Below are 13,503 nucleotides of genomic sequence, written 5' to 3'. Positions count from 1 at the left end.
AAACAGGTGAAGAGGTGTAGCTTGTCTCTGCAGCCACGTGGTCCCTGAAGGTCGACGACGTCCAGGAGTCGGTTCATGAGCTGTCCCACGCAGGCTCTCGCTGTCGGCGACTCAGAAGAAGCAAACAAGCCTTGGCAAAAGCAGGAGTCGCAGGAATCGAAGAAAGCTGTTGGCTCTGACCAGCAAGGTCAGAGGGGCTGCTCCTCTGGAGGGAAGCAGGGGCCAGTCTGGAGCAACCAGACCAGCATCGTAGTTTTCAAAAAGGTTCGCCAAGATGGCCACTAGCCAACGGGCCAGGGACCAGGCAGGCGCGTCTCGTCGCAAAGTGCAGAGGGGCCCCACGCAGATCGTGGAGATGCTGGAGGGCTCACCTTTGGTGCAGATGCTGCTCGGATGTTGGGCTTCTCAGGACCCAAAGCACAACTCGGAGGGAGCCTCTGTTGTCGCGCTTGCAGCTTGTCGAGTGTCTTCCAAGATGGCTGGCTCCACGTGTCTCGGTGCCTCCACGGGTTCCTTCTTTGCAGGGACTGTGGATCGGGCTGTGAGAGGTCTGGAGGTCCAGTTCTTGTCGGTCTCTGGGCTCGGGCTCCGGCGGGAGGCGGCGGCAAAGCAGACGTCGATTCGCTGGTTGGTGCTTGCGTTAGCAAGATGGTCAATCCCTGACCATAAGGGAGAATTCATTCAGTCTTCTGTGCAGCAGAACGTCGAAGTTCCAGTCTTCTTCTTAGTGTTAAGTTGATTCCAGGATGTCTGAAGTCTTAGGACACAGCTCCTACCTTTAAGCGGATTTTAGGGGCCGGACTACCTGCTAGGTCCCTCCCTAAGGGTGGGACCAGGAAGGGGGGTGGTTACACCCCCTGTCCTTTGTCCAGCTCGCCCCAGGTCTGGGGCTGGTGTGCCCCAGGACCGGTTTGAACTGGCATATGCACCGAGGCTCCTTGTGAGCCTCAGGCATGTCTGATTCTATTCAAGCCCTACCTGACCAATACACAAAATCCTGTCTGGGGTGGTGCTCGCACCTCCCCTGGCAGGAAACCCTTTGTCCACGTCTCCCAAGCTGGAAGGACTCCCAGCAGCAGGAGGGCAGACTTGTGTCTGTGGTGGCAGCGTCCATTTTGTGGAGCTGAGGCTATGTCTGATTTTACCCGGGTTTCAGGTTCTGTACATGTCGTGTCCCTCTAGAAGGGTGGAATGCTAACCCCGTTGCCAGAATTGGCGAGGGGTTAGTATTCCAATTCGTATGACACCTTACTCGACATTTTTTGATAAAGCCAAACCAAAGATAGCATTTAACCGCGAGGTTCATAATGCACTTAAGAGTATATGGTATGGCGATATCTGGAAACGGTAGAAGGAAGTTGTGCCGACCACTGCAGACAGGCTCAGCTCATGCCAGAGCACCATCTCACATGAAACCAAGCACTCTGCCTTCAGGATTGTCAAGGCCTGCTATAGGAGTGACTTATAGGTTACCAGGTGTCCCATTTAAGGTTAGGTGTAGGTATACTACACCTAAGTAAGAGGTGGATACACCAACTTAACCCAGCTGAGTGATCAGCCAGTTGTGTCAAATTGTTAGGCCAGGCCAGGGGTGGCACAATACATGCTTCAGCCCCTGGTAGGCCTTAGATACACCAATGCCCTGGGTACCTAGTGTACACTGGTACAGGGGCTCACAGGGTGATCCAGTTCCAATTGGTTATGCACCTGAAGTGCATAGTGTCAATTTAGTAGAGAGAACAGCAGGCTGGGGGTCTGATTAGCAGGCCCACAGCCTCAATATTTCAAAAACCAGTGAAGCAAAAAGCAAAAGTTTGGGGTGACCATAGGATAGCAGACCCTACTCTCCTACACTTTCTTACCATTGGGCATGTAAAACAGACATGCAACCAGGATCCCTCTTCCACCTGCTGACACCGGAAACATTTGTTCTCCACCTCGGGATACATCTTATGGAGTGCTTTGGGAATGTAGTAAGCCATCCAGCAAGATAAAAATGCCATTCTTTTTCAAATTTGCAGCTCTCAATCAATCAATCAATCAATAATTTGTAGAGTGCACTACTCACCCGTGAGGGTCTCAAGGCGCTATGGAGGGGGAGTGGGAGGGCAAGGTGTTGCTACTGCTTGAACAGCCAGGTCTTGAGAAGTCTCCTGAAGGCCAGCAGGTCCTGGGTCTGTCGCAGGTGGATGGGGATGGTGTTCCATGTCTTGGCGGCGAGGTGGGAGAATGATCTGCCGCCGGTGGTTGTTCGGTGGATGCGTGGAACGGTGGCGAAGGCGAGGTCAGTGGAGCGCAGCTGGCTGTTCGGGGTGTAGAAGGTGAGTCGTTTGTTGAGGTATGCTGTTCCGGCGTTGTGGAGTGCTTTGTGAGTGTGGGTGAGGAGCTTGAATGTGACCCTCTTGTTGACGGGGAGCCAGTGCAGGTCTCTCAGGTGGGTAATGATGTGGCTGTGGCAGGGGATGTCGAGGATAAGGCGTGCAGAGGCGTTCTGTATGCGTTGAAGTCTTTTCTGGAGTTTGTCTGTGGTTCCTGCGTAGAGGGCGTTGCCGTAGTCCAGCCTGCTGCTGACGAGGGCCTGGGTGACTGACCTTCTGGTTCCAGTGAGGATCCATCTGTAGATCTTGCAAAGCATGCGGAGGGTGTTGAAGCAGGAGGAGGAGACAGCGTTGGCTTGCTAGGTCATTGAGAGTGATGAGTCCAGGATGAACTGCAGGTTGCGTGCGTGGTCGCTGGGAGTTGGGGCAGCTCCCAGCTCGGCCGGCCACCAGGAGTTGTCCCAGGCAGATGGGGTGGAGCCAAGGATGAGGACCTCCGTCTTGTCTGAGTTCAGGTTCAGGCGACAGCCTTCATTCCTTCGTGAAGGTTGGTTTTGGCGACGGCGGGGTCTTTGGTGAGAGAGAGGATCAGCTGGGTGTCGTTGGGGTATGAGATGATGTTGAGGTCGTGCGATCGGACATGGTTGGCGAGCGGTGCCATGTAGATGTTAAAAAGGGTCGGGCTGAGGGATGATCCTTGGGGTACCCCGCAGGTGATCTTGGTGGCTTCGGATCGGAATGGGGGGAGATGGACTCTCTGGGTTCTGCCGGTGAGGAAGGAGGTCGTCCAGTTCAGGGCTTTGTCGTGGATCCCTGCGTCATGGAGGCATGTGCGTAGGGTGTGGTGGCAGACGGTGTTGAAGGCAGCCGAGAGGTCTAGGAGGATGAGGGCCGCGGTTTTGCCATTGTCCAGCAGGGCCTTGATGTCGTCGGTGGCGACAATGAGGGCGGTTTCGGTGCTGTGGTTGCTGTGGAATCCAGATTGCGACGAGACAGGATGTTGTTCTCCTCGAGGAAGCGGGTCAATTGCCTGTTGACAGTCTTCTCGATGACTTTCGTGGTCAAGGGAGAAGGGAGATGGGCCGAAAGTTCTTGAGGTCATTTGGGTCCGCATTGGGTTTCTTGAGAAGGGCATTGATCGCGGCGTGTTTCCAGCTCTCCGGGAGAAGGTGGCTGTCTCGAAGGAGCTGTTTATGATCTTCCGTAGTTGGGGTGCGATGATGGAGCTCGCTTTGTTAAAGATGCGGCAGTCGGATGGTGAGCCCGAGTGGATGATGTTCATGATTTTGATGGTGTTGTCGTCGTGTTTCCTGGAGAGCAGGAGGCCGGTGTGGTTGGGGGGTGGTGGGTCTGAAGTGTCGGCGGCTGTCGGGGGTCTTGGTGTTGAAGCTGTTGTGGATGTCTGCGATTTTGCGGTGGACGTAGGTGGCTAGGAAGTCGCAGAGGTCTTGCGTGCGCTTTGTTGTTGATGCGTTCCTTGAAGAAGGTCCTTTTGGCGGTTTGAATGAGTTGATGGTGCATGCGGCTGGCGTTCTTGAGGGCTGCGTGGTTGTTGGCTTCATTGCGCCACTTCTCAAGACTTCGGCAAGTCTGATTGGATGCCTGGAGGTCGGTGGTAAACCAAATGGCCCTCCTGTCAGAGCGTCTGTTTGAGGCTTTCCTGATCGGGGCGAGAGTGTTGGCACAGTCGTCGATCCATTGTCTGAAGTTGCGGGCTGCTGTGTCGGTGTCGGTAGGGTCGGTTGGTGAGTCTCGGGCGAGGGTGGTGATTAGTTGGTTTTCGGTGACCTTGTTCCAGCTGCAGTGGGGGATTTGTTGCGGGTGGTCGTGCGTGGTGTGTTTCTTGAAGGAGAAGTAGATGCAGCGGTGGTCGGTCCAGTGGAGTTCGGTGGTGTGGCTGAAGGTGATGTGGCTGATGGCGGAAAAGATGGGGTTGAGCGTGTGTCTGGCAGAGTGGGTGGGTGTCGTGACGAGCTGTTTGAGTTCGAGGTTGGCGAGATCGTAGAGCAGGGTGGTGGAGTTGCTGTCGTTGGTGTTCTCCTGGTGGAAGTTCAGGTCTCCGAGGAGGATGTAGTCTGTGGAGGCGAGGGCGTTGGTGCTGACAACGTCGGTGATGGAGTCGCTGAACTGTGGTCGGGATCCGGGGGGTCTGTAGACGAGAGTTCCTCTGAGGGTGGTGTTGGGATCGATGTGGATCTGGAAGTGCAGGTGTTCGGCAGTGCTGAGGGTGTCTTCGGTGCTGGTCGAAATTCTAAGGGTATTTCTGTGGACGATGGCGATTCCTCCTCCCGGCTTGTTAGTGTGGTCCTTGCAGGTGATCTTGTAGCCGTCCGGCATGGCCATGGCAATGTTGTGCTCCAAGGAGGGGTTCATCCAGGTCTCCGTTAGGAAGGCAACGTCCGGGGAGGATGAGTCGAGTAGGTCACAGAGTTCGATGGCGTTCTTGTGGATGGAGTAGGTGTTGAGTAGTATGCATCTGAGATGGTTGTGACCTGCCCTGGTGGGAGGGGCAGGATGTGCCGATGTTCGGTGGCTGGTGAAGCTGCAGCTACGGCAGGTGAAGGTTCCGTGGGTGAGCTTCGGATTGGCCTGGAAGCAGGTGGATGATCGGCCGGCATTGAGTTTGTGGAGGAAGTTGGCATCGTAGCGGCATCGGGTGTCGTGGCGCTTGCGGGGGCCTAGGGTTCTGGCACTGGGTGCGGTCCAGGCACGGACGGGCGCAGGCGGGCTTGCCTTAGGCGGGCCTTTGGCACGCCTAAGGCACGCCCGCTGCGAGCGGCTGCACAGTGGCCGCCATTAAGAAGGGGAGGTAGGGGGGAGAAGCAGCTGGGAGGCAAGAGTGGGGAACGAATGGGCGAGCGAGGGGGGCGGGACCACAGGGGACACAACGGCAGGGAGGGAAATTGGCAGGATGCCAAAATCTGCGGAGAGTCTCAAAAAAGGAGCAATAAGCAATAAGAGCCAAAATAAGCAATAGAGTTGAAAGGAACGGCAGACAGGCAAAAAACAGGCAAAAATGGGGAAAGCAGGCAAGCTGAGACAGAAGGACTGGCGTGAACTCGCGGCAGCAGTGAGGGCAGGAGCACTGGCTCAATCAGGTGGCGCTGTGCGGCGTGGGGAGCAACCTGCCTGGCAACAATGCCTTACTACCATATTGCGAAATGGCTTGCCACTCCCCATCTGAAAAATTACATTGTGTGTCCTGTTTTATCTTTTCAAGAAAATTGTTAACCAGAGAGGGATTTTGTAGTAGTCGATACCAATTCCCTATGCCACTTAATTTAGTTCTTAATAAAGCAGCTAAAACCGGAGAGGTACCTGTCTTGCCTGGAAGTGCATATTTATTCAGTAGTTGTCTAACCTGAAGGTCGCCAAAAAAGAAAAGCTTACTCCGATTTCCACATCTAGCTTGAATCTCCTGCCAATTAATACATCTCCCTCCAATTAAAAAGTGGCCCAGTTCTTTAAATCTCTTTGTTTCCCAAAATCTTAAATGGCTGTTCTAGATTTTAAGACCCAAACTTCTGCATTCTGTGAGCCGCAAATATTCATACCCTGCAAAAGGAGCCTTTAGAGAATAAGGGGCAAATTCTCAAGGATCTATAGCCGAGTTCTCTGTACTTTATCTCAGCCAAAGTCACGATAAACTCATCGACCCATTCACAAGCTGGTGCTAACAGTCGATAACACCAGTTTACCTGCGATCGCAGTCGCAAAAGTCATCACCAAGGATGACCCCGGCAACTATCGCTAATGAGATGCAGAGTAGGCGTTCCTGAACAAAAAGCCGCGACAACACCACTCCGCAACATTCTCAACAACCAACCAGATCTGCGATAAGATTACAAAACAGGCGATAAGGCGTGTTAGCAGCAGGAAACTAACACCTGCTCTGACTTGGTGCAAAGTCGGACTACAACCGACACCAGAAAAGGGAGCACAGCCCACAGCCACACCTGAAGAACAACAGATGCCATGGAGCTACTCATCATGCATCTCGGACCACCCCCCATCCCCCCAGGGCCCTACCCCGGGCGCCCCCCATACCCCAAGACCAAGAGATTGCACATCAACGTCACAAAATTATGAACAAAATTATGAACAAAATCATTCACCTGATGCCACGGAATCACAACAACGAACAGTCATGTGCGTACAGAAAAAGCAGAATCAATCATTCACCATTGAAAGTCCAAACTAAATATCACAACCACATTTCTCCCCAAATAACTATTTGGAAGAGTCATGGCAGGTCATCCCTGGTCAATCTGAAAGTGACTGCCTGTAAGACAACATCCAAGATAAGAAGGTGTGTCAGGCACTCATCAAAGGACAGAGATAGAGAGAAAGAGAGAGAGAGAGAGACTGAACAAGGACAATCGGGCCCTTGGCTCATACATGCCTACTGTGCGTGTGTTTCGCAATTGGTGCACCCTAAATCTAAGGCCTGGCAACAATTTCAGCACAAAAGCCACATCACATTTCAGAAATGCAAGCAGTAGTCAGACAAAATTTAGGCATGAAAGCTCCTTTGTCTCAATGCACAAGGCGGAAGGACATCCAACCCTCCGACCTTGGTCTTCAATGCGCCCGGCAGCCCCTGAGTGAGATGCCATACCAGACTCCGCCGACTCCCACACCACGAACTTCGCTAATGAAAGACCAATGTGTCCACACCCCACACACACTTGTCCCTGCACGAGCTACACCTGTATGGCATGCCCCCATCATATATGTTAAAAAAAAACATACGACACAACGCTGAACACACATACGACTCATTGCTCTGAGCTGTGGCATATCGTCCACAGAACTGCTGCCGGTCTGAGGAGTGCCGGTAGTACGAGACCAACAAACGCAATGGCAGGCAATCCCGGGCACATGCAGAACCCCTGTCAAATGGAACTGTACCGTGCACGATTGCTGCATCTGTTGGGAGCTCTGCCAATGGCAGTTTTGCGAATCAGTACTGTCTGAGTTTCCGGCTTGCGTACGTCACATGCGTCCAGCCCTGGTTCCACTGTCAATCATGCACATTCGAGTGGCCCATGGAGGTCTGCCTATCCAACACAATGTTAAATGAACTGGATTATGACTTGTGTATGTGCCCCCTGTTGGCCCACAAACAGGAGTGCTACCGGGATACCCATGCATGGGATGCCCTGATCTGTGGCGTATGTGCTGGGAGTAGTGGATGGGAGATTGCACAAGTCATCGTGTGCAGTGACCAGATTGTGGCGCTCCCCTATTGGGCTGTGTTGCGGATTGGTGAAACGTCATGGACGGAGCACATCTGTCCGGACCAGTTAATGGATTGGCTCTCACTCGTGTTCCTTGAACTTGAGAACGATATACTCCTGGAACTGATTGCCTATGAAGCTACGCTCGCATTCATGGACGAGTAACTACCTTCTTGCAGCCATAACTGATTGACACCCAGAGCCACAGGTCGAAACACTGTGTTGCATCATGGAGGTATGGACACACATCCCAGGTCAACAGTAGACATGTCTGCATTCGCCCGGACTCAGAATGCATGTGCTTGCACCTACGCGTGTTGTCACACACCTGTGCAAGGTGATGCAGCCCCATGGGTGGAGCTGCACAACGTCGTTAGGCAACGTTCCTAAATCTGACATACTGTTGGAGGGTGACCACACACATGGCAATGGAATGGTTAAGGTCCTTTCTACTTGACAAAATACAAATAATGGTTTGACAACCAGAGGGTCTGAGGGAAAATATTTACGAAGACCACACAGGGTTTGTTCCCCCAAGAAACACTGAATCAAAAACCAAGTGAAACCCTGGGGTCTGATCTAAAGTTTAAAAAATGTAAGAAACTACTATATCATAGATGGATCAAAAGATCCCAAATGTACAAGTGAAACAACGCCTAGAAACACCAGTGGGCATATCCTTTAACAGGACGAAATCCCTCACTCACCAGAGGTGACATGCTTCATCATTGGGATTCTCTATCCCAGAGGAAACCCCTAGTTCCTCTGGGGGCTACAACTCCCTCTCTATGAGGGAGGAGCTCAAGGATGTTTTGTTGTTCAAATAAGTGGGATGTACTAAATCCACAATGGCTTCAGGCTCACTCGGGCTTCGGTGTACCGACGGACAGAGCGGTGCACTTTTCCTGAGCAGTTGCCAGTGAGAGGTTGGTTGACTTACCCAGTATTCACGGGTGGTCTTTACTTATGATGCACTTGACTTAAGAAATTGGACCCAGAGTATCCTTTTTCTGTTTTTTTGCACACAGCAGCTGTTTCGAGTCCTGACGAAAGCCGTGCCATATTTGTAGGCTTTAAGGCGGAAACATGTTCCCTCACTTATACTACTAGCTCGCCATTGTGGATTTAGTACACTGACTAAAATTCTCTATTGTTTTTGGAGCTATTTTGTGGGTGTATGGATACTTGTGCAAAGTCAAATGCAGTCTCTTACTAAATTTGAAGGAATTCAATGGCTGAGGTGGGCTGATCCAATGACCTATATTTCGTTCTGACAGGGGAGGGAGTATTATTTGAGTGATACTAGAATAAATAAATGGCAAAAGAATGTTGACTGAAAGCCTCACTTTGTAAACCCTTGCGCTACATTATACCTGCGTCAGATATAATGGGATTTATAATTCGGCAGATGGGATATCTGTCACCATTGTGTCTAAGTAACCCGTCTGCCAAGATTTACATCAGACCTCTAGTGTTTTCTTTTCTTGGCTTTTTTCGTTAATTTAGATTAATTGAGGTATAAAAAAAGAAGCTTTTAGAAAGTAAAAATATAATAAAATATTAGCGTGATTTAAGTATGCTATTTACAGAACTCTTGTTCTAATCTTTCTATCATCTCCTTTTTCTCTCCGAATCCAGGGTGGTGTTCTGGTACGTACCTGTCAGTTGTGGTTTACAAAGTATTTTAATTACGCACCTCAATCCTAAGCATGTTGTGTGTTTACCCTCCATCTAAGGTGCCATGAAGGAGCTTACATGTGTAGGCTGGGCTGCCCCTTGTCCTAATAGATAGGGTCAGATCAGGCTGCCTCATGTCTGGATAGTAAGAGTCAGGTAGGGCTGTCTCATATCTGGATAGTCATGGTCAGGTAGGGCTGTCTCATGTCTGAATAGACAGGGTCTGGTAGGGCTGTCTCATGTCCGGATAGTCAGGGTCAGGTAGGGATGTCTCATGTCCGGATAGTCAGGATCAGGTAGGACAGTCTCATGTCTGGATAGTCAGGCTCAGGTAGGGCTGTCTCCTGTCTGGATAGTTAGGGTGAGGTAGGAGTGCCTCATGTCTGGATAGTCAGGGTGAGGTAGGACTGCCTCATGTCCGAATAGTCAGGCAGGGCAGTCTCATGTCTGGATAGTCATGGTCAGGTAGGGCTGTCTCATGTCTGAATAGAGAGGGTCTGGTAGGGCTGTCTCATGTCTGGATAGTAAGAGTCAGGAAGTCTGCCCCATGTCTGGATAGTCAGGGTCAGGCAGGGCTGTCTTATGGCTCATGTCCAGATAGTCATAGTCAGTAGGACTGTCTCATATCTAGATAGAAAGGGTCAGGTAGGGCTGTCTCATGTCCAGATAGTCAGGCTCAGGAAGAGGGCTGTCTCATGTGTGGATAGTGAGGCTCACATAGGGCTGTCTCATGTCTGGATAAGTCAGGCTCCGGTAGGACTGTCTCATGTCTGGCTAAGTCAGGCTCCGGTAGGGCTGCCTCCTGTCCGGATAGTCAGAGTCAGGTAGGGCTGTCTCGTGTCTGGATAGTAAGGCTCAGGTAAGGCTGCCTCACGTCTGGATAATCAGAGTGAGTTAGGACTACCTCATGTCTGGATAGTCAGGGTGAGGTAGGACTGTCTCATGTCTGGATAGAAAGAGTCAGGTAGGGCTGTCTCATGTTCGGATAGTAAGGGTCAGATAGGGCTGCCTCATGTCTAGATAGTCAGGCTCAGGTATGGCTGTCTCATGCCTGGATATTCATGGTCTGGTAGGACTGCCTCATGTCTGGATAGTTAGGGTCAGGTAGGGCTGTCTCATGTCTGGATAGTTAGGGTCAGGTAGGGCTGTCTCATGTCAGGATAGTAATGGTCAAGTAGGGCTAAAAGAGTAGGATAAGGATAAGTCTAAAAACAAAATGGTGTTTAGTGGATGAGTCACTGGTCCACGACACCTAGTGGTTGGGTTGACATGTTTCGGCGTGGAACAGCCCCTAAGGGTCTATGGCCTTTGTCAGGAACAAAGAAATATAGATGGAGTAATATTTATGGAGGCCTTACACTTCAGGGCTTCCCGGATAGTGTATTATTAGTGAGAGGAAGCACTCACCCGTCTTCGTCAGAGAGGAAACATTGATCTAGACAGAACATGGTTTACAAGTACGGTCTTTAGGCCTATAACTGTGAGGGAAACAAAGTAAAATTAAATGCATGACAAAACTAACATTACCATTTTCCCAATTCACCCAGTGTGACACTGAATAAACCATGAGCAGCGATGTCGCTGGTGAGGGTGTGATTATCGTCCTATAGATATGAGTTAGTGAAAGAAAGACACAGCCAAGGGGAACAGGGACACTGCCTTGCTCTCACTCTTGGAAAATGTGTATAAAGAACTGTGAGGTAAAGAACAGCGCTCTCACCGTTAAATAATAATGATAGTCTATAGCTAAATCATCCCTACGTTCAATATTGGCAAACATGCTGGCAGAATTAGGGGACAAAAATGTATCTTAGTAATTTAAACAAGTGAAATGATAATTCTGGATTTTTTGAGGAACCCAAATGGGGGGATTTTGTTTAAAAAACAAAACAAATGTACTGTGTTTGAGCGCTTAGAGTATTTCCCTGACCTTGTGGAAACCCCGTCCTTCAACCCCCTTCCCTGTCCCTTGCAGTCCTTTCTCTCCAGTGACAAACCTGCCTCAAGCTGTGCTTTATTTTATTTATTTATGTTTACTTTTAAATACCAGCTGTGTATTTTGGCTACACTTTGGGTGTTCAGTTTGATGGTGATTTATTGTTTGTGTCTTTTGTACCTGTTGTCAAGTGTTTTAGTGACGTTTTGACGTTGTCGCTTGTGCGATTTGAGTGAGTGTTTAGGTGGAGATTTAATATTGTTTCCTTCACCAAGAATAATAATAATATTAAAATTCAAGGCACGACTAAAAGCCTTGGCATTTAAAAAGCATCACTAGTAACATGCAGTGGCGGCTTGCCGAGAGAGTTCTGCGGGGGGAGGGGTGGTGAGGCGGGCGGGAGAGGGGCAGGGTGGGTGGGGTAGTGGACTCCGATATATGACGGATAGGAGTACGTTAAGTAGTTAAATAAATAAAACAATTTACCTTGCGCACGCTGCATTGCCGAGGTGGCGATGCAGCGCGCGCAAGGTATTATTAAAAAAATGTATTTAATTACTTACCTTACTTCTTTCCGTCGTATGTCGGAGTCCACTACCCCCCCACCCTGCCACTCCCCAGCCCCGCCTCACCGCCCCGCCGCACTCCCTTGGCGAGCCGCCACTGGTAACATGGTAACATTAGTGAATATTTTCTAATCTTACATTTTTGTTGCAAACAAATGGTGGCCATGTCTTGTTCACAACATCATGTTTTCTATTAATTGTTGTGGCATTTGCTTTACGATAAAAAGTATTAAAAAACATAACCATAGCCCAAGCCTGCCAGGTCCAGACCTTTTGATTTTGACAATGCTTGTTCTTTCTTTCTTAATGTGTTTGGCACTGCAAGAATAGGTTTCGTAGTTTCCACCCCACCTCATGTTCACTTTGTATTTGCAAAGGGCCAGAAAACCGTTCTATTCTATCAATGTGTCCCCTAATTTGATGACATTTTAGAGAGATTTTTTATACGTAATGTATTTATTAAAGATATTTAGAGAAGCTTACATCCCATTTGAGGCAGGAATGCATATACATTCTAGTGGCACACCCTCCCTTCATTAAATATAGTTCTAAGATTCTCTGCAGTGCTTTTCAGGTGAAGCTTGCCTTTGGACGCAAAGGTCCCAGTTGGTTCCATCAACGGAGGACGGTTTGAGCCCTTCTCCAGAAGAGCTTGAACCCTTCTCCAGAAGAGCTTGAACCCTTCTCCAGGAGAGCTTGAACCCTTCTCCAAATTAGTTTTTCTTCTGTTGATTCCGAGCTGCGGCCTATGGGGCATATTATCAAGAGACATATCGCCGCTTTTTCGGCACATAGCGCCGAATAAGCGTCGATTTTTTTAACTCACTATTTACAAGGACTTGCTAACAAGCTTTAGCGCGAGTTTCCCTGAGTTAGCTGCCTTTTTCTTTCTACTTTGCATGTCAGCGATATTTATCGCTAATGACATGCAAAATAGGCGTTCCTCACCTAATCCTCATGGAATCCGTCGCCACCACAACATCGCCCTATTATCAATGCGGGTCAAGCGATAAGAAAAGCAACGCTAACCGCGGTTATTGCCGGAATTTAACACTTGCTTTAAACTTGACTAAGCTATATTCACAACGGGAGGTGGATTGACATGTTAAGTCCACACTCCCCTATCAGCAAGGTTTTCAATAGCGCACTAACATTATCGCCGCTTTTCTCACGCAAATGCCAATTATCGCCATCTATCGCTGGAGTGTACATCACCATTGTGCAAAGCGTTGCTAATACGCCACTAACACTGCGATGTACTCCAGCGATAGACGGCGATAATGAAAATCGATAATTATCGCATGTCCTTGATAATATGCCCCTATGTGTCTTTTGTTCCATCATTCAATATTGAGGCCTGTACCTAACACTGTTCTCTTTTGTCCTGTTAGGGTGGAGCCAACGATGCTGTAAGTATGACTTTACAATTCTCTGAGTTAACAATTAGTGCAGCTCCGGAAATCAAGCTTTGAAGGATGTTGACAAGTGAATAATAATGAAATAAATAAGCTTCTTGCTGTAAAGATGTAACACTTGTAATTCAAAACACGGACATTGACGATGCTCAGACTCACATTTGCACCTCCCTTTGATCTCTGTTCCACATAGTAAAGCTCTGCTCTTGCTAATGTTGATTACTGACTCAGAGCTCTTCTCCTAATGATACACATGCTAACTCAAAGCTTACCCCAAACTACAGCCACTCAAAGCTCAGCTCACTCAGAGCTCTGTTTCAAATAAGAACTAGACTCACTCAGGGTCCTGTT

The 13,503-nt window shown here is 49.4% G+C and overlaps 1 long non-coding RNA gene across 1 annotated transcript in view; it reads left to right on the top strand.

Moving 5' to 3' along the window:
- The window catches only part of LOC146859563 (uncharacterized), a 112,920-nt gene extending 99,773 nt beyond the window's left edge, over nt 1–13,147 (top strand). Inside the window, exon 3 of the long non-coding RNA XR_014979036.1 lies at nt 13,129–13,147. This is a non-coding gene — a long non-coding RNA (uncharacterized LOC146859563). The remainder of the gene's footprint in view (nt 1–13,128) is intronic.
- Nucleotides 13,148–13,503: the final 356 nt, after the last annotated feature.

This window comes from Triturus cristatus, chromosome 3_1 (genome assembly GCF_964204655.1).
Source record: "Triturus cristatus chromosome 3_1, aTriCri1.1, whole genome shotgun sequence".
NCBI classification, from domain to species: Eukaryota; Metazoa; Chordata; class Amphibia; order Caudata; family Salamandridae; genus Triturus; species Triturus cristatus.
Note: the sequence above shows the minus strand (reverse complement) of the source record. Positions and strands in the feature narration are given on the sequence as shown.